Source organism: Lutra lutra, chromosome 10 (genome assembly GCF_902655055.1).
Source record: "Lutra lutra chromosome 10, mLutLut1.2, whole genome shotgun sequence".
Classification (NCBI taxonomy): domain Eukaryota; kingdom Metazoa; phylum Chordata; class Mammalia; order Carnivora; family Mustelidae; genus Lutra; species Lutra lutra.
The window spans coordinates 69,966,889-69,985,935 of NC_062287.1; positions in this window are offsets into that span (position 1 = coordinate 69,966,889).

Genomic DNA, 19,047 nt, shown 5'->3' on the forward strand with positions numbered 1-19,047 from the left:
AACATTTTAGGTATTTCATTCCATTCTCTTCTTGCTTATATGGCTTCTGAGGAGGAGTCAGTTGTAATTCTTATCTTGGTTTCTTTTTTTCCTCTGGCTTCTTTCAGAATTTTTTCTTTACCTTTGATTTTCTGTAGTTTGTAAAGGATATACTTAGGTACATGAGGCTTTGGGTTTTGTTTTGTTTTATCCTTCTTGGTGTTTTCTGGGATTCCTGGATCTGTGGTTTGGTATCTAACTTTAATTTGGGAAAATTCTCAGTTATTACTGTATCAAATATTTCTTCCGTTCCTTTCTCTGCTTTTTCTCCTTCTGATACTCTCATTATGCATATGTTACACCCTTTGTAGCTGTTCCACAGCCCTTGGATATTCTCTTTTGTTTTTTCCAGGCTTTGTTCTCTTTGCTTTTTAGTTTTGGAGGTTTCTGTTCACATATCCTTGAGCTCAGAGATCCTTTAGTCATGTTCAGTCTACTGATAAGTTTATCAAATGTGTTCTTCATTTTGTTAACAGAGTTTTTGATCTCTAGCATTTCCTTTTGATTCTTTCTTAGGATTTTTGCCTCTCTGCTCGTATTGCGTATCTATTCTTGTATGCCGCCTACTTTATCTATTAGAGCAGCCATTAGAATATTGATCATAGTGGGTTTTAAATTTCTGGTCTGAGAATTCCAATATCCCTGCCATGTCTATTTATGATGTTTGGTCAGTCTACTCATATTGTGTGGGGTTTTTCTGTTTTGCATTTTAGTATGCATTGCAATTTTTTCTTGATAGTGTGATATGATGTACTAGGTAAAAACCAATTTCTGTAAATTTAGTAATATGGTGGTGATGTGCAGGGATAAGTGTTTTATAGTCTTATAATTAGGTCTCAGACTTTTTATTCTTCTGAACTGTCAATGTCACAAGTGTTTCTTATTTTTTCCCCCTCCTCCTTAGTGGGAGAGGATGGCTAGAATAAAAGGCTAGGACTGACTGTTGTTGGGCATTTCTCTTCCTCTAGGTCAGTTAGGCTCTGATAATACCCCAGCAGGTTAGGCTCTGGTTCAGTCGTTTCTCCTGAGGGCATCCTTGTTAAGAAAAACAGAATGATCTGGTATATTTAAAAATGGCTCTTATCCCTTTCTGTTGCCAGAAACACACGGGGATTTTTCACCAATATTTACTCTGAGAACCTAGTCAAGCTCCTAAAGGTAAATGACACAAAATTGTACCTTCCCCATGACTAGGTCTGCCTTGAGTTTTTAATACTCAGAGTTGTCCATATGGTGCCTCCAGCAATTCATCAATTATGGTTCAGGTTTTCCTCACCTGACACGGATTCCCAAGGTAGTTTCCTTTGCTAAGTCTCTGTTATGGCAACTTGTGACTCTCTAAGTTTACCCATCTGTCTTTCCAATTTTGGAGGGAACACTTTTCCCTGTGTCCTCACTTGGCTTATGGATCCTAGAAGAGATGTTGATTTTTCAGTCTGTTTAGCTTTTTACTTGTTACAATAGAGGGGGAATTTTCAAGCTCCTTATATGCTGAACCAGAAACTGGAAGTGACAATCAATAACTTTTAAACATGTAAAGATTCTAAGTATTTAAGCATAATCAGAGTATATATACAATAACAAAGCAATGGCTTTGATGTATGTTTCTAAAACAAATAGAGCTATATTTTTATGAAGAAAGCTCCATATTACATAATTGAGAGTAAAAATCTACTCTTTGAACCTTGTGAAAAAAAAATTATATAAACTAGAAAGGAAAATGATATAAACTAGAGGTTGACAAACTGGTTCATAGGCCAAATTCACCTGCTGCTTGTTTCCTTATGGTCTGTGAGCTATTTTTATTTATTTATTTTTTTCATTTTTGAATAGCTGAAAAAATCAAAAGATGAATCATATTTTGTGACACATGAAAATTGTATGCAATTCAGATTGTAGTGTCTATAAATAAAGTTTTATTGAAACACATGACACCACTTACATATTGTGTATGGCTGCCTTCACTATACAATGACAGAGTTGAGAAATTTGGCAGATATTTATAGCAGAATCTAAAATATTTACTATCTGCCCTTTGCAGAAAATATCTTCTGGTCCCTTAAATAGACTAATAAGGAAATAATGCCACGGTTTCCTCGGTAAGGCCGGCGGCCAGTATCACTGGGTCAGGTTCTGTTTGCTCGTCTACTCATAACATGCAGAGCTGTCATTTGACTGTGGATGCTGACTGCAATCAGAGGAGACAGTCAGAGAAAAACATTCAGCCTAATCCCATATAACACTCCATTCTTATCTTAATATGCATTTCCTTTGAAAACAAGATGGTTCTTGTAAATTGTTGACTTGTTTTCCAGAAAGAAAACTGTCATCAAATGGGGAATTACATTTTGAAAGCCTAGGTAAAAGAGGATTTTTTTTTTTCTGGAATGAAAACCATTTTATTACCTATTTTCTTCATTATTAAAACATGCATTTAGTGTAAAAAGCTATAAAAATACAGAGAAACATAATATGAAAGTAAAAACCACCTAAAATCCCATCTCCCAGAGATACACAATTTGACCTCTACTTATTCTGTGGCTTAAGAGAAAGAGCTGATGCTTCTTTTTCAGCCTGCCAAAGGCTACCTGATGCTGGTCGGGTTGCACTTGAGGAAACTCCTGCAAGGTGGAAGTGGCAGGTGGCCCACTTCCCTACCCCAAAGGGAAGCCCATTGTCTTTTTTTTTTAATTTTTAAAAAGTTTATTTATTTATTTATTTTTTGCCTATTGACTCTTGGCAGGTAGTTAAGGGTCAGCTTAACTACCTGAGACTCCAGCCATTGAGGCTCAGGTGGGAAGTCAGTAAATCTGGCTGCTGGGTAGATCTCAGGTAGTTCAGTTTATATCAGGGACCAAAGGGGGAAAATGCTCTACAGAAAGCATTTCTTTCTTTTTTTTTTTTAATTTATTTTCAGCGTAACAGTATTCATTGTTTTTGTACCACACCCAGTGCTCCATGCAATCCGTGCCCTCTCTAATACCCACCACCTGGATCCCCCACCCTCCCACCCCCAGCCCCTTCAAAACCCTCATTTTGTTTTTCAGAGTCCATAGTCTCTCATGGTTCACCTCCCCTTCCAATTTCCCTCAACTCCCTTCTCCTCTCCATCTCCCCTTGTCCTCCATGCTATTTGTTATGCTCCACAAATAAGTGAAACCATATGATAATTGACTCTCTCTGCTTGACTTATTTCACTCAGCATAATCTCTTCCAGTCCCGTCCATGTTGCTACAAAACTTGGGTATTCATCCTTTCTGATGGAGGCATAATACTCCATAGTGTATATGGACCACATCTTCCTTATCCATTCGTCCGTTGAAGGGCATCTTGGTTCTTTCCACAGTTTGGCGACCATGGCCATGGCTGCTATAAACATTGGGGTACAGATGGCCCTTCTTTTCACTACATCTGTATCTTTGGGGTAAATACCCAGTAGTACAATTGCAGGGTCATAGGGAAGTTCTATTTTTAATTTCTTGAAGAATCTCCACACTGTTCTCCAAAGTGGCCGCACCAACTTGCATTCCCACCAACAGTGTAAGAGGGTTCCCCTTTCTCCACATCCCCTCCAACACATGTTGTTTCCTGTCTTGCTAATTTTGGCCATTCTAACTGGTGTAAGGTGGTATCTCAATGTGGTTTTGATTTGAATCTCCCTGATGGCTAGTGATGATGAACATTTTTTCATGTGTCTGATAGCCATTTGTATGTCTTCATTGGAGAAGTGTCAGCATTTCATATGCATTTATTCATTCAACCATTTGATCAATCTGTTAGTGAATAGGAAGCATATTATTTTCCTATTGCTGTTGTAGCAAATGACAATAACCTTAATGGCTTAAAATAACACAGATTTATTCTTTTCTAGTTTTGGTGGTCAGAAGCCTAAAATCAAGGTGGTGGAAGGGCCATGTTTTGTTTCCTCTGGAGGCTTCAGGAGAGAACCTGTTTCCTTGTTTTTTTTCTAGTTTCTAGAGTTTGACTATATTCTTTGTCTTGTGGTCTCTTCCTCCATCTTCAACAAGCATCACTCCAACACTTGGTTCCAGGGTCAGATCTGTTTTTTCACTTTTTCTCAACATCTTGCTTCCCTCTTATGAGGACCCTTGTGATTACAATGGGCCAACCCAGATAACCCAGGATAATTTCCCTACCTTAAGAACTCTAATTTAATCACGCCCACAAAGTCCCTTTTCCCATGTAAGAAAACATATTCATAGTATTCTTAAGTTCTGAAGAATAGGATGTTGACATTTTGGGATGGCCTTTTATTATGTCTACCACAGTATATGAGCACTTGCTTTGTTTCTAATATTTAATTGGGCTCTGGGAAATCAAAGATGAATGACACCCCTCCGCCCTCCAATAGCTGAATTCCAGGCCGGGGAAAAGAGCATGAGCAAAGGCACAGAAGAATGGAGTGCTGGTGTATGAGAAATGGTGATCAATTTAGCATTTGGGGAATCCTGTATATTAGTTAGTGCTCTTTGGATGAAGCCTTAGATGCCAACTCGATTGGGCTTAAACAAAAATGATTTTCTTAAAAGGATGTAGGATGACAAATGGAACCTAAGGCCAAGAATGCAGTCAAGCCTCAGGAAAGTCTGGACCAGGAGCTGAAAAGCAGATAGAAACCCAGAGAGATTCTTTCCATGTGCCTGCTCCTGGTTTCCAGTCCATGTGGTTAAAATGACCACAGCACATCTCCTGAGCTTTGCTTTTTGGAAAAAAAAAATGCAGTCACCTCTTTGCACTATATTTGTTTCTCAGGAAAGAATCCAGTTTACTGTTGACTCCTGGTCCAACTCACTCTGACCTTGGTGGTATCACTTAGTGATGATACAGGGGAATCTGTGAGAAGTCTTCATGTGGGGGGTTTGAATATCGTATTGCGCTACCACATAATGATTTTTTCTTTTCAAGGGGATGGATCCTTAATTTATTATCATTATTCTTAGATTACGGAGGGCCTAAAGTCATAGGATAAACATCATGTTGTAAAATATCTGATTGCCCTGAGAAAAAATAAAGAACATATTTGGATTCTATTCATTTGTTTAGGAATTTTGCTAGTTCACCCTGTTGAATATATGCCTCTCTTTAATTCAGTGGTTCCTAACCTTCATTACAGAGCTGCCTAGGGAAATTTTTATAAAATATTTATGCCCAGGTTCTACCCCGGACCGTCTGAATCAGAATCTGAGGTGGTAGAAGACACCTGTGTTTTTAAAAAATGAGTACACCTGCAACTGGTGAAGTTGATTAAGGTGTGTACTTTAGTTAATAGTATTGTACTGATGTCAGTTTCCTCGTTTGGTCATTGGAGGAGCTGGTGAAGGGTGCAAGGGAACTCTATATTGTTTTTGCAACTTCTTTTATTATTTCTATTATCATTATGTTCAATTAGCCAACATATAGCACATCATTAATTTTTGATGTAGTGTTCAATGATTCATTAGGTGTCTATAACATCCAGGAGGGCACATGTTGTAATGTCTTTGCAACTTCTTATAAGTCTCAAATTATTTCGAGCTTTTTTTTTAATTAATTTATTTATTTGACAGACAGATCACAAGTAGGCAGAGAGGCAGGCAGAGAGAGACAGGAGAAGGAGGCAGGCTCCCTGCTGAGCGGAGAGCCTGATGTGGGGCTCGATCCCAGGACCCTGAGATCATGACCTGAGCCGAAGGCAGAGGCTTTAACCACTGAGCTACCCAGGTGCCCCAAGTCTCAAATTATTTAAAAATAAAAAGTAAGAGGAGCCAAGATGGCGGAGAAGTAGCAGGCTGAGACTACTTCAGGTAGTGGGAGATCAGCTAAATAGCATATCTAAAGATTGCAAACACCTACAAATCCAACGGGAGATTGAAGAGAAGAAGAACAGCAATTCTAGAAACAGAAAATCAACCACTATCTGAAAGGTAGGACTGGCGGAAAAGTGAATCCAAAGCGACGGGAAGATAGACCGCGGGGGGAGGGGCCGGCTCCCGGCGATCGGCGGAGCAACGGAGCAAAATCAGGACTTTTAAAAGTCTGTTCCGCTGAGGGACATCGCTCCAGAGGCTTAACTGGGGTGAAGCCCAGGCGGGGTCAGCGCAGCCTCAGGTCCCGCAGGGTCGCAGGAAGATCGGGGGTGTCTGAGTGTCGCAGAGCTTACTGGTATTAGAACAGGGAAGTCGGCTACAGAGACAGAGCCGAGGAGTGACTCTCAGCTCGGGGTTGCCTTGAACCGGTCGCAGGCTCGGTCAGCTTGGAGCGCGGCCGGAGGCCAGGGTGACGGGAGTCATTGGGCGCTGTTCTCTGAGGGCGCACTGAGGAGTGGGGCCCCGAGCTCTCGGCTCCTCCGGGCCGGACACAGGGAGGCCGCCATCTTCATTCCCGTCCTCCGAAACTCTACGGAAAGCGCTCAGGGAACAAAAGCTCCCGAAAGCAAACCCAGCAAACCCGAGCAGATGACTCAGCCCGGCCCCGGGTAAGGGCGGTGCAACTCCGCCTGGGGCAAAGACACTTGAGAATCACTACAACAGGCCCCTCCCCCAGAAGATCAACGAGAAACCCAGCCAGGACCAAGTTCACCTACCGAGGAGTGCAGTTTCAATACCAAGGAGAGCGGTGGAATTCCAGAGGAGAAGAAAGCAAAGCACAGAACTTTCTCCCCATGATTTTTTAGCCTTGCAGTTAATTTAATTTTTTTTTCTTTTTAAATTTTTTTTCTTTTTCTCTTCTGCTAAATTTTTTTAACTTTTACCGTTTTCTTTTTTAACGTTTTTTAAATAGTTTATCTAATATATATATATATTTTTCCTCTTTTTTATTTTTTCTTTATCGGCTTTCTTTTTTTAAAGAGTTTCTTTTTTTTTTTCTTTTTGAACCCCTTTTTATCCCCTTTCTCCCCCCTCACAATTTGGGATCTCTTCTGATTTGGCTAAAGCATATTTTCCTGGGGTTGTTGCCACCCTTTTAGTATTTTACTTGCTCCTTCATAAACTCTTATCTGGACAAAATGACAAGGCAGAAAAATTCACAACAAAAAAAAGAACAAGAAGCAGTACCAAAGGCTAGGGACCTAATCAATACAGACATTGGTAATATGTCAGATATAGAGTTCAGAATGACGATTCTCAAGGTTCTAGCCGGGCTTGAAAAAGGCATGGAAGATATTAAAGCAACCCTCTCGGGAGATATAAAAGCCCTTTCTGGAGAAATAAAAGAACTAAAATCGAACCAAGTTGAAATCAAAAAAGCTATTAATGAGGTGCAATCAAAAATGGAGGCTCTCACTGCTAGGATAAATGAGGCAGAAGAAAGAATTAGCGATATAGAAGACCAAATGACAGAGAATAAAGAAGCTGAGCAAAAGAGGGACAAACAGCTACTGGACCACGAGGGGAGAATTCGAGAGATAAGTGACACCATAAGACGAAACAACATTAGAATAATTGGGATTCCAGAAGAAGAGGAAACAGAGAGGGGAGCAGAAGGTATACTGGAGAGAATTATTGGAGAGAATTTCCCCAATATGGCAAAGGGAACAAGCATCAAAATCCAGGAGGTTCAGAGAACCCCCCTCAAAATCAATAATAGGTCCATACCCCGTCACCTAATAGTAAAATTGACAAGTCTTAGTGACAAAGAAAAGATCCTGAAAGCAGCCCGGGAAAAGAAGTCTGTAATGTACAATGGTAAAAATATTAGATTGGCAGCAGACTTATCCACAGAGACCTGGCAGGCCAGAAAGAGCTGGCATGATATATTCAGAGTACTAAATGAGAAAAACATGCAGCCAAGAATACTATATCCAGCTAGGCTATCATTGAAAATAGAAGGAGAGATTAAAAGCTTCCAGGACAAACAAAAACTGAAAGAATTTGCAAATACTAAACCAGCTCTACAGGAAATATTGAAAGGGGTCCTCTAAGCAAAGAGAGACCCTAAAAGTAGTAGATCAGAAAGAAACAGAGACAATATACAATACCAGTCACCTTACAGGCAATACAATGGCACTAAATTCATATCTCTCAATACTTACCCTAAAGTTAATGTTAATGGGCTAAATGCCCCAATCAAAAGACACAGGGTATCAGAATGGATAAAAAAACAAAACCCATCTATATGTTGCCTGCAAGAAACTCATCTTAAACCCGAAGACACCTCCAGGTTTAAAGTGAGGGGGTGGAAAAGAATTTACCATGCTAATGGACATCAGAAGAAAGCAGGAGTGGCAATCCTTATATCAGATCAATTAGATTTTAAGCCAAAGACTATAATAAGAGATGAGGAAGGACACTATATCATACTCAAAGGAACTGTCCAACAAGAAGATCTAACAATTTTAAATATCTATGCCCCTAACGTGGGAGCAGCCAACTATATAAACCAATTAATAACAAAATCAAAGAAACACATCGACAAGAATACAATAATAGTAGGGGATTTTAACACTCCCCTCACTGAAATGGACAGATCATCCAAGCAAAAGATCAACAAGGAAATCAAGGCCTTAAATGACACACTGGACCAGATGGACATCACAGATATATTCAGAACATTTCATCCCAAAGCAACAGAATACACATTCTTCTCTAGTGCACATGGAACATTCTCCAGAATAGATCACATTCTTGGTCCTAAATCAAGTCTCAACCGGTATCAAAAGATTGGGATCATTCCCTGCATATTTTCAGACCACAATGCTCTAAAGCTAGAACTCAATCACAAGAGGAAATTTGGAAAGAACCCAAATACATGGAGACTAAACAGCATCCTTCTAAAGAATGAATGGGTCAACCAGGAAATTAAAGAAGAATTGAAAAATTTTATGGAAACAAATGATAATGAAAACACAATGGTTAAAAATCTGTGGGACACAACAAAGGCAGTCCTGAGAGGAAAATATATAGCGGTACAAGCCTTTCTCAAGAAACAAGAAAGGTCTCAGGTACACAACCTAACCCTACACCTAAAGGAGCTGGAGAAAGAACAAGAAAGAAACCCTAAACCCAGCAGGAGAAGAGAAATCATAAAGATTAGAGCAGAAATCAATGAAATAGAAACCAAAAAAACAATAGAACAAATCAATGAAACTAGGAGCTGGTTCTTTGAAAGAATTAATAAGATTGATAAACCCCTGGCCAGACTTATCAAAAAGAAAAGAGAAAGGACCGAAATAAATAAAATCATGAATGAAAGAGGAGAGATCACAACGAACACCAAAGAAATACAGACAATTATAAGAACATACTATGAGCAACTCTACGCCAACAAATTTGACAATCTGGAAGAAATGGATGCATTCCTAGAGACATATAAACTACCACAACTGAACCAGAAAGAAATAGAAAGCCTGAACAGACTCATAACCAGTAAGGAGATTGAAACAATCATCAAAAATCTCCAAACAAACAAAAGCCCAGGGCCAGACGGCTTCCCGGGGGAATTCTACCAAACATTAAAGAAGAACTAATTCCTATTCCCCTGAAACTGTTCCAAAAAATAGAAATAGAAGGAAAACTTCCAAACTCATTTTATGAGGCCAGCATCACCTTGATCCCAAAACCAGACAAGGATCCCAACAAAAAAGAGAACTACAGACCAATATCCTTGATGAACACAGATGCAAAAATTCTCACCAAAATACTAGCCACTAGGATTCAACAGTACATTAAAAGGATTATTCACCACGACCAAGTGGGATTTATTCCAGGGCTGCAAGGTTGGTTCAACATCTGCAAATCAATCAATGTTATAAAATACATTAATAAAAGAAAGAACAAGAACCATATGATACTCTCCATAGATGCTGAAAAAGCATTTGACAAAGTACAGCATCCCTTCCTGATCAAAACTCTTCAAAGTGTAGGGATAGACGGCACATACCTCAATATTATCAAAGTCATCTATGAAAAACCCACCGCAAATATCATTCTCAATGGAGAAAAACTGAAAGCTTTTCCGCTAAGGTCAGGAACACGGCAGGGATGTCTGTTATCATCACTGCTATTCAACATAGTACTAGAAGTCCTAGCCTCAGCAATCAGACAACAAAAGGAAATGAAAGGCATCCAAATCAGCAAAGAAGAAGTCAAACTATCACTCTTTGCAGATGATATGATACTATATGTGGAAAACCCAAAAGACTCCACTCCAAAACTGCTAGAACTTATACAGGATTTCAGTAAAGTGTCAGGATATAAAATCAATGCACAGAAATCAGTTGCATTTCTCTACACTAACAACAAGACAGAAGAAAGAGAAATTAAGGAGTCCACCCCATTTACAATTGCACCCAAAACTATAAGATACCTAGGAATAAACCTAACCAAAGAAACTAAGAATCTATACTCAGAAAACTATAAAGTACTCATGAAAGAAATTGAGGAAGAGACAAAGAAATGGAAAAATGTTCCATGCTCCTGGATTGGAAGAATAAATATTGTGAAAATGTCTATGCTACCTAAAGCAATCTACACATTTAATGCAATTCCTATCAAAGTACCATCCATTTTTTTCAAAGAAATGGAACAAATAATCCTCAAATTTATATGGAACCAGAAAAGACCTCGAATAGCCAAAGGAATATTGAAAAAGAAAGCCAAAGTCGGTGGCATCACAATTCCGGACTTCAAGCTCTATTACAAAGCTGTCATCATCAAGACAGCATGGTACTGGCACAAAAACAGACACATAGATCAATGGAACAGAATAGAGAGCCCAGAAATGGACCCTCAACTCTATGGTCAACTCATCTTTGACAAAGCAGGAAAGAATGTCCACTGGAAAAAAGACAGCCTCTTCAATAAATGGTGTTGGGAAAATTGGACAGCCACATGCAGAAAAATGAAATTGGATCATTTCCTTACACCACACATGAAAATAGACTCAAAATGGATGAAGGATCTCAATGTGAGAAAGGAATCCATCAAAATCCTCGAGGAAAACACAGGCAGCAACCTCTTCGACGTCAGCCGCAGCAACATCTTCCTAGGAACATCACCAAAGGCAAGGGAAGCAAGGGCAATAATGAACTTTTGGGATTTTATCAAGATCAAAAGCTTTTGCACAGCAAAGGAAACAGTGAACAAAACCAAAAGACAACTGACAGAATGGGAGAAGATATTTGCAAATGACATATCAGATAAAGGGCTAGTGTCCAAAATCTATAAAGAACTTAGCAAACTCAACACCCAAAGAACAAATAATCCAATCAAGAAATGGGCAGAGGACATGAACAGACATTTCTGCAAAGAAGACATCCAGATGGCCAACAGACACATGAAAAAGTGCTCCATATCACTCGGCATCAGGGAAATACAAATCAAAACCACCATGAGATATCACCTCACACCAGTCAGAATGGCTAAAATTAACAAGTCAGGAAATGACAGATGCTGGCGAGGATGCGGAGAAAGGGGAACCCTCCTACACTGTTGGTGGGAATGCAAGCTGGTGCAACCACTCTGGAAAACAGCATGGAGGTTCCTCAAAATGTTGAAAATAGAACTACCCTATGACCCAGCAATTGCACTGCTGGGTATTTACCCTAAAGATACAAACGTAGTGATCCGAAGGGGCACGTTGACCCGAATGTTTATAGCAGCAATGTCTACAATAGCCAAACTATGGAAAGAACCTAGATGTCCATCTACAGACGAATGGATAAAGAAGATGTGGTATATATACACAATGGAATACTATGCAGCCATCAAAAGAAATGAAATCTTGCCATTTGCGACGACGTGGATGGAACTAGAGGGTATCATGCTTAGCGAAATAAGTCAATCGGAGAAAGACAACTATCATATGATCTCCCTGATATGAGGGAGAGGAGATGCAACATGGGGGGTTGAGGGGGTAGGGGAAGAGTAAATGAAACAAGATGGGATTGGGAGGGAGACAAACCATAAGTGACTCTTAATCTCACAAAACAAACTGAGGGTTGATGGGGGGAGGGGGTTGGGAGGGGGGTGGGGTTATGGATATTGGGGAGGGTATGTGCTATGGTGAGTGCTGTGAAGTGTGTAAACCTGGCGATTCGGAGACCTGTACCCCTGGGGATAAAAATATATGTTGGGATGCCTGGGTGGCTCAGTTGGTTAAGCCGCTGCCTTCGGCTCAGGTCATGATCCCAGAGTCCTGGGATCGAGTCCCACATCGGGCTCCTTGTTCTGTGGGGAGCCTGCTTCTCCCTCTGCCTCTGCCTGCCGCTCTGTCTGCCTGTGCTCGCTCTCTCTCTCTCTCTGACAAATAAATAAATAAAATCTTTAAAAATATATATATATATGTTTATAAAGCTGTAAAAAAAAAAAAAAGAAAAAAGAAAGGATGAATACCCAAGTTTTGTAGCAACATGGACGGGACTGGAAGAGATTATGCTGAGTGAAATAAGTCAAGCAGAGAGAGTCAATTATATGGTTTCACTTATTTGTGGAGCATAACAAATAGCATGGAGGACAAGGGGAGATGGAGAGGAGAAGGGAGTTGAGGGAAATTGGAAGGGGAGGTGAACCATGAGAGACTATGGACTCTGAAAAACGATCTGAGAATTTTGAAGGGGTGGGGGGTGGGAGGTTGGGGGCACCAGGTGGTGGGTATTGTAGAGGACACGGATTGCATGGAGCACTGGGTGTGGTGCAAAAATAATGAATACTGTTATGCTGAAAAAATAAAAAAATTAAAAAAAAAATAAAAAGTAAAATAAAGAATATGAACAAGAAAATCCCCAAATAATCTTATCCTTCTCCAAATAGTTATCAATTGGACAATTTATTTTTGAAAGTACTAAAAACAACAAAATATGCCCTAGGTGATTCTGAGGCAGATTGAGAATGGTTGCCTTAATATATTTAGGGGAAGTGAGTACCTTTGTGTAAGATCAAATTGGATTCGCCTAATGAGGACTTCAACCAAACAAGGTTTTGATGGGATTAAATTTAGGAGAGTTTATGGGTAGAATTTATCTTCTGTTTCCAATCTCAGAGAATGTAATAAAAGGTCAGAGAACCTCTTTGACCGTACTGTAGAAATGACTCAGAAATTTCCTACAGAGGCTTGGCTTCTGGCTTCAGACACTCCACCCAATGTTATTTGTCCCCAGTATGAATGAGCAATCTAGCTTGGGGTTCAGGCTGCCTGAATAATTGATACTTTCTGCCTCCGGGCTCTGTGGAATGCTAGGAAGGTGATACAGAAGTATTATTGGACATTATATTTAATATGGAATAAAAGGGCACGTGAAACCTTCTGCCCTGTTGTTGTTTTTTCCTTTTAGTGTCCTGAGATTTCTGTCTCAAAGCAATTTAACAAATCAAAGTGTATTCAGGCCCAGAAAAGAGGAGAAGTTCTTGATCTGGGCAAATCCTTAAATAGAGGGAAACTTTGTGGGTGAAAAAAACATTGAAGGAAGTTATTTTGATCTTATAATAAATTTCACTTCTGATTGAGCCGTTGGTATTGGGAAGTTTATGTTTTATATTAGATTTGAGACTGTAGAAGCCAAAAAATAGGTATAATTATTTAAGCACATTTGTCAGGAATCTTTTTATTTAAAAGTGGCAGAGTAGGGACGCCTGGGTGGCTCAGTTGGTTAAGCGGCTGCCTTCGGCTCAGGTCATGATCCCAGTGTCCTGGGATCGAGTCCCACATCGGGCTCCTTGCTCGGCAGGGAACCTGCTTCTCCCTCTGCCTCTGCCTGCCTCTCTGTCTGCCTGTGCTCGCTCGCTCGCTCTCTCTCCCTCTGTCCCTGACAAATAAATAAATAAAATCTTTAAAAAAAAATAAAAAAAATAAAAGTGGCAGAGTAGTTTAAAGGAAAAGGAAAGATGTACTAACTAACTGGAAAGTTGAGGGCATCTCCGCCTTCAGGTATGGCTGGATCCAAGATTGAAGCTGTCATTGGATTGACTCTATTTCTATACATGACTCGGCTTTCTTCTATGTTAGCTCCTTTCACAGCAGATTTTTCCCCGTATAGTGGCAAAGATATATGCCAGTGGTCCTAGGATAGATTATTCTTTCGGCTAATGATCCCCGGATGGAAAGAGCACTACTTTTCCAGTGGCTCCAGGGACACTCCCAGGCGTGGCTTTCATTGTACTGATTAAGTTACAAGCCCATCTCTGAAGCAATCACATATTAAAAAAGGATGGGATCTCCTATTGGTTAGGCCTACGTTATATGCCTACTGCACAACCAAGATGAGAGGTCACTTTTCCAAATTATATGTAGACTGAACATAGAGCAGAGATGAGTCTCCAAAGAGCTACTGGTCAAATAGAAGGTGATGATTACCCCTGAATGAGGATCATTGGTAGGGACTGGCTGCAGCAGTGGACATCACCAAGTGGGTGCCAAAGGGGATGGTGGTGGATATCACGTGGTGACTATTATTTGTATCTCATTTGTGAACATGCATGAGAAACTGCACCAGAGTGGCAGCAATACTAGACATTGTTGAAAACAAGGGTGGGTGTTGATTAACTGATAAAGTGTCTATAAAGCATGAGTTACAGGGTGAAATTATAAATGAAAATTGAAGTGGGAATTCAAAGTCAGACCTTGTACAGTAGGGCTTACGAGGGAATTAATTTGTATTAAAAAGCTTCATTTTTTACTATTAGCCTCTCTTGCGAAGTTTCTTTCATACTGTATATACTGCTCTTTGAGAATCTGAAAGCTGATTTCTTATGGTGGAGAGGGACAAGTAGTGGGGGAAGACAAGGAGGGAGTATGGAGGGGAGCTGGATAGAGGAGAAGAGAAATGGTGTGTATTTAGATCAATTTAAATGTTAGATTTATAAATTTTTATGAATGAATGTTACACCACAATAGGAAGTTTAAACATGTTAGTCTTTGGTTTATTGGTTCATCCTTAACAGTTTCCCCATGAATAGTCCATAGGCCAAAAGGTTTCTGCACATTTGAAAAACTGCCCCAAATAAGCACCCTGTGCCACTGCTGTTGACATGAGGATGGGATAAAATGAAGGGATTCTTTAGACCTGAATCATTGAGGGGTATGAAACTACAATTTCTGAATTTCCAAAAAGGATGACAACAGCATGTGTACCATATGTTGTTGGAATAACTTAGAAAATTTTAGGAATTTTCAAAAATGAAACAGAACAAAACAAAACAACAACAAAAAAGAAAGCTTCAGGGATTTTCAAAAATTGGGAGTTGTCTTTTGAGATAGATGGAGAGACTATGGCAATCTTTTTTTCAGATCAATTACAGATTCGAGGTTTTAAAAGATGGCTCAACCAACTCTTTCTAGCTCCATTTGTTTGGCTTTCTTGGGCACTGGCTTTACCACTAAAATATTTTCAACCTTTTTTAGCAGTCTTTTCAAACAGTTCCAGATGAATAGGTGGGGGGAGAAACTTATTTTCTGGAAAGATTTCCTAATAATTAGTAGTGCTGGCTTAACTCTTGGATTTAATGGTTCCTTTTGAGTACATATCCAGATGACTACTTCTATAATGTTTTAAACCTTTGGTTGATTTAAGAAGCACCTGCATTTGGTAAAAAGAGAAACAGAATGGAGGGATAAGAGTTCCCTTCTTGGAATTAACCATTTACTAGATATACATCTATAGAAAGTTAATTAATGTATTATAGCCTGGAAATTTCAAATTGTAAAGTAGATATAATATCTACTGCAGAGACTTTGAACATTAAAGTAGGTAAAGAAGAGTGCCAAGTGCCTGGCATATTTTAGGAAACAAACATGGACAAAAACCTATCATGGGACCATAAGAACAATAATCTCACATTTCAGCTATAGCACAGATCTCCACAGCTCTATCTGTGGTCTGGACTTTTTGATGAATTTCCATAGAGCCAGTGATTTACTACCTGACGCCCCTGAGAATAGGAAGCTCAAAGAGGCTTTCAGGAAATATATCCACCACCGGAATTTTACTAGCCTGTCCATTGCCCCAAAACTATTTAATCAGGGTTAAAGATGATGGGCCATCAATCTGAATATAAATACATACTTCTTTTTAAAAACCCTGGAGACAAATGACCAATTATGACCTATAAATGAACCCAGGGTATTTATGCTTCTTCTTGGAAGATCTCCAAGGTGCCATTAAAGAAACTTATTGGTGGATTTAAGCATTACCCTCCCCCAACTCACCATGCCAAGGTATAGTGGTTAAGAATTGATCTGTTTGTTCCAAATGGGCCAGCAAAAAATACTTCAAAAACCACTCTGGGAAGGTGGATGTAACAATGTGTGTGATCTTACTGCAAATGGCTTAGTCTGTTTTGTTTAGTCTTAGTCTGTTCAGGTTGCCATAACAAAATAGCATAGAGTGAGTGGCTTAAATAATAGAAGGTTGTGTCTCACAGTCCTGGAGGCTAGGAAGTCCAAGATCAGGATGCTAGCAAGGTAGGTTTCATTCTGATGCCTCTTCTTTTGGCTGGTGGCAACTGCCATCTTGCTGAGTGCTCACATGACCTCTTCTTTGTGTTGGAGAGAGAAAGCACTAGCTTTTCTTTTCATAAGGATTCTAATCCCATGATAGGGACTCTGCCCTTATGACCTCATCCAAAACTAATTACTTCTTTAAGTCCCCACCTCCAAATACTTTATGTCATATTGGAGCTCACGGCTTCAACATATGAATTTGGGGGGGTCACATTCAGTCTCTGACTGATGGTATTAACCTGTTTTTGGGGGGAAGGGAACATAATATTTACAATAAAGAAATATTTGCAAAAAACAAATATTTGCATAAGTAAACATGAATTCTGCAATCTGTTTGAAGTTGTGTTTTGTAGGATTATCCTATGTAAAGTCTATAAGAAGGAAAACTGGAAGATAAGAATTTATCACTATTGGTTCAGCATTATCCAAGGAGTAAAATGACTGCATCTAGCAGAGGATTCTGATCAAAGAAGCAATCTTTGTTGTGGGGCAGGATCTTACCAGGATTTGTCAGTGATGAAATGAAATATCCCTGCTGGCTATCAAATTTCTTGCACCTCGATTTTTTTCTGTTAAGAAAGAGTCTAATAATTTAGCTCCTCAGGTATCTTAATGAGGAAGATCAATCTCTAGAAAATGACATAAAATTTTGGTCCTTGGAAAGAGAAAAGCATTATAAATTATATACACCAGACTTGAGTGAGTTAAATTCATGGTGGTGATGATGGATAGGGGGTGGTCAATTCCCCAAGACTGGTCAACTCTCAGTGCATTGAAAAAAAAATTGAGTTTCTACACTTCAAAGCTTAGAATGTGAGCTTGGATATGGAGAGCTGATCAAGATACTGACTATAGTGATACCTTTCTTGAATTTGCCAGCCTGTATATCCGTCGATACAGTCAATTGTCCATCTTCTCACTTGCCAAGTCTGGACAGGCATGTCAGTTGCCACCTGCCAGCTCCTGTGTCATCTTCCTACACACAGCAGTTTATCTCCCTGGCCACACCCACAGAACAGCTCTGCTCCATGAATAGAATATTTGGCAGCATACATGGTAACTGTGCCAGAATGCTCCAGGACAAAAAACAGAATTGTAATTTCAGGATCTTTCATAATTTCTTCAAAGGCAACATCCCACCACCCCCAAAACGTCTGCATGGAAGCCTCATTTTGTGGGGACACATTTCATACCAAAAATCAGTGAAGGTTTTTAGAAGCTTTAAGAAAGTTTGAATATGGTTGTGCATTCCTCCTTTGAGGGGAAGTTTATACATAATACAGTTACATACAACACTGACCTCAACAGGGTCTGTCTCTCCAAGCCTGGTTAGCACCTGAAGGTAGAAACCATGTTTTGGGAAAATACCCTGGCTGGAAACTTTGAGATAAGTTAAGCAGAAGGTGTTTTCATTCATTTATTTTGCAGATTAGACATCATGGGAGTCCTCGGGCCACTAGCCCATTTAATGGGGACATTTTTGATTCACTCTTTTTGTGGGATCTCTTTGGAGTTTTTCCTATTCTGTTAACAGAATCTTGCTGTAGATAATGGTTTCTGTAATTCTTCAGAGTACAAGTTCCATAGAACTGCATGCAATAATGTAATCGTTTAACTTTAAAAGGACCTTTGTCCTTAGAACAGCTGTCTCTATAAATATTTCATTAGTGAATGTTTACTAGCAACACTTTTCAAATTCTCTTTTTATTTTAAACAACTTCACTTGTTCTCCTTTGTTACTAGATTTATGTATTTTTTTTCCTTAAAACTCTTGCCAGTGACCATCTTTCAGACATTCTAGGGATTTATAGATATAGCACCCTTAAATTTTTTCTAAGTAGAGATGTCAGTGGTGTTCTGCCCATGTATTACTGGTTTAAAATGATACAAAAAGAATAATTCTTTGAATAATGGAATAGTGAAGTACTTGAAATGCAAAAAGAATTTAGGAACACATTTTCCAAAGAGACAAAAATTAGGGTGCCCAGAATATCCTAAAATATAAGCATATTGGCTGAAGACCCAGATCTCAGGTTGCTCATTAAACTCTCCCCAAAATGTCAAGCCAGAGTTCATCTTGGTGCTAACACTATCTGTTATCGGGTGATAAATGTCCATTCCTTTGGACACTAGAACATCCTCTGAATACTTATGTATTTCTGTTGAGCAAGTTTTTCTTTTCCTTTTTTTAAAAAAAAAAGATTATTTATTTATTTATTTGACAGAGATCACAAGCACGCAGAGAGGCAGGCAGAGAGGGGGTGGGAAGGAGGCTCCCTGCTGAGCAGAGAGCTCAATGCGGGGTTCGATCCCAGGACCCTGAGATCATGACCTGAGCTGAAGGCAGAGGCTTAACCCACTGAGCCATCCAGGTGCCTCTGAGCAAGTTTTTCAATAGATATGTACAAATCATTGATCTAAATGCTCACGTAGCCTTAGACATACAGCTACAAATTTCTTTCCAGCTCAGTGTCAATTGATCAGTACACTTTAGTTTTTTTCTTTTTTTCTTTTTTTCATATAACCAGTTGTCCTTCTGACATTCCAAATATCTATTTCTTGTTCACCAGGATT